Below are 2,944 nucleotides of genomic sequence, written 5' to 3'. Positions count from 1 at the left end.
CGGGGTGGTCCGAGGGGCGAAGTGCTGCGGCGTATTCGAATGCTTGAGGCCATTTCTTGCGTGCCGCCCCTTTCGTCGTACGCCACCTCTCCGAGAAATGAGGGGCGGTGGGCAACTCGCCCGCTGTCGCGCGGATTGTCTTTTTTTGCGCCACGCTCAAACTAGCAGCCGCTGCCTCGCCACATCGCCGCAGGCACATCGGCGGACGTGGGGGCCCCGCCTCTGCCACGCACGGTTCGCGTCTTGCTCACTCCGTGACGCAATTTCCTGCCGGAGCGAGGCGGAGACAGCCTCTGCGATGCATGGGCTTCTGCATCTTGTGGAAAAGGAGAAGAAAAGGAACGTCTTGTTTGAGTCTCAAGGAAGGTGCATCCGTGCCCTCCGTCTTATGGAGGAGGCAAATGCCCCCTGTCTTCGCGCCAGCAGGTAACGGCCACCAACGGTGCCCCTCCTCCCGTGACGGCCAGCAGAAGCCTTGCAAGGGGCCACAAGACATGGGCGGAAAATAGGCTTTTTAGACAGTGTGCGATGGTGGGTACGCATGACTCGAGCAGCCGCCACAGGCATTGCGCACACAGCAGCGAGCTTCTGGAAGCGTGTTGTCGACCGACGTCGCTGTGAAGCGTGAGGAAAGGAAGGAGAGTGAGGCAGTCACACCAGCCTTGGCGTCAATTGGCACGCAGATGGAGAGCAATGAGGAGTTGAATGGGGCACGTCGGATGGTATCACAGCGTAAGACTGAGCAGCAGCGGCAGCAACAATTCTCTGCCGACGGCCTTTTGACCTCAGAGGCTCTGGCGCGAGAAAATCGGGACTCGGAATTGTCGCGGAGGAAAGAAGAGGCGGTCGAAATTGAGTTGCAGACGCTAGTGGAGAGACACCCCTCTCCTGCAGCAGAAGCAACAGCAACAAATGCGGCAGAGGCATGCTCAGCGACGCCAGCAGGAGGTGGTGGCGTTTTGCACGGCCAATGGAGGGAGCTATGCCAGCGAGAGATGGGAGAAAATGATGCAGGCAGATGATCACGCAAGAGGAGAGGGGGAAAACGCAAGCCGAGCCTCTTGAAATGAAGAGGGCTGGTGCAGCTCCACAGTGGAAGCAGCACGAAGTGCAGGAAAGGATTCCTTCGAAAACAAAAGGTGCGCTACGGGTGTGTGGGACGTGGAAGGAGTTAGGGATTCAGAGAGTGGCTGCCACTATTACGTTAACACGGAGGCAAAGCAACGTACATGGAAGATCAAGGAGACGCCCTTTGCAAACGAGTGATTGGTGACATGCTTGCATATGGGGCCGACGGGGCGTCATGCGGCTTACGCTGAAGCTTTTGTTTTGGTCACACTTTCGGATACTATAATGGAGTGGAGGGGAAAAAACGAAAAGACGCTGTGTGCCCTTTGCCTTCTTATCAATATTATCATTATTTTCATCTCCTTTATTCAACAGAGGCAGTTTATTTCTTAATTTGCAGCAAAAAAGTAACCACGTTTTTTTTTTCCTTTTTTTTTTCAAGAAGCAGCGGCTTGAAAAGAAGTGATCATACATTGGCGATGCACAACCGCAGATGTACTTCCATTGCAGAAGGTCGCTTTATTTTGATGTAACTGTGACGGTCACACTTTACACTCAATTGTAAAGGCGTGTCACTGCCAACAAGCATCCTTCTTTTTTATTCCTCTTGCTGCTCTGCTGAAAAACAAAAAAGAATTCACATCAGCTAAGCCATCAATAATAAAATTACGATAATGACGACGCGCCGTCTACTGTGCGCCCTACTGGTGCTTGCCTTGTGCTGCTGCCCGTCCGTGTGCGTGACAGCGAGTGGTAATAAACAGAAGAACACAACCACAACGACCACACCAGCACCAACTACAAGTACGATCACAACAATGGCACCAACCACGATCACCACGAAGGTACCAACGACGACCACCACGAAGGTGCCAACCACGACCACGACGACAACAATGGCACCAACGACGACCACCACGAAGGTGCCAACCACGATCACAACAATGGAGCCAACCACGATCACCACGAAGGAGCCAACCACGATCACAACAATGGAGCCAACCACGATCACAACAATGGAGCCAACCACGATCACCACGAAGGTGCCAACGACGATCACCACGAAGACGCCAACCACGATCACCACGAAGGCGCCAACTACGATCACAACAATGGAGCCAACCACGATCACAACAATGGAGCCAACCACGATCACCACGAAGGTACCAACTACGATCACAACAATGGAGCCAACCACGATCACCACGAAGGTACCAACTACGATCACAACAATGGAGCCAACCACGATCACCACGAAGGTACCAACTACGATCACAACAATGGAGCCAACCACGATCACCACGAAGGTACCAACTACGATCACAACAATGGAGCCAACCACGATCACCACGAAGGTACCAACTACGATCACAACAATGGAGCCAACCACGATCACCACGAAGGTACCAACTACGATCACAACAATGGAGCCAACCACGATCACCACGAAGGTACCAACTACGATCACAACAATGGAGCCAACCACGATCACCACGAAGGTACCAACTACGATCACAACAATGGAGCCAACCACGATCACCACGAAGGTACCAACTACGATCACAACAATGGAGCCAACCACGATCACCACGAAGGTACCAACTACGATCACAACAATAGAGCCAACCACGATCACCACGAAGGTACCAACTACGATCACAACAATGGAGCCAACCACGATCACCACGAAGGTACCAACTACGATCACAACAATGGAGCCAACCACGATCACCACGAAGGTACCAACTACGATCACAACAATGGAGCCAACCACGATCACCACGAAGGTACCAACTACGATCACAACAATGGAGCCAACCACGATCACCACGAAGGTACCAACTACGATCACAACAATAGAGCCAACCACGATCAC

General features: G+C 52.6%; 1 pseudogene, besides 2 other annotated features; it reads left to right on the top strand.

Annotated features, from left to right (window-relative positions):
- Positions 1-2,944: a sequence feature (areas not merged during assembly with more than two copies in the genome that could not be assigned to a particular haplotype).
- Tc00.1047053508663.10 lies at positions 1,743-2,690 on the top strand (annotated as a pseudogene).
- Positions 1,839-2,148: a microsatellite.

The sequence above is a fragment of the Trypanosoma cruzi genome, genomic scaffold, assembly GCF_000209065.1.
Source record: "Trypanosoma cruzi strain CL Brener 1047053517003 genomic scaffold, whole genome shotgun sequence".
Lineage (NCBI taxonomy): Eukaryota > Euglenozoa > Kinetoplastea > Trypanosomatida > Trypanosomatidae > Trypanosoma > Trypanosoma cruzi.
Note: the sequence above shows the minus strand (reverse complement) of the source record. Positions and strands in the feature narration are given on the sequence as shown.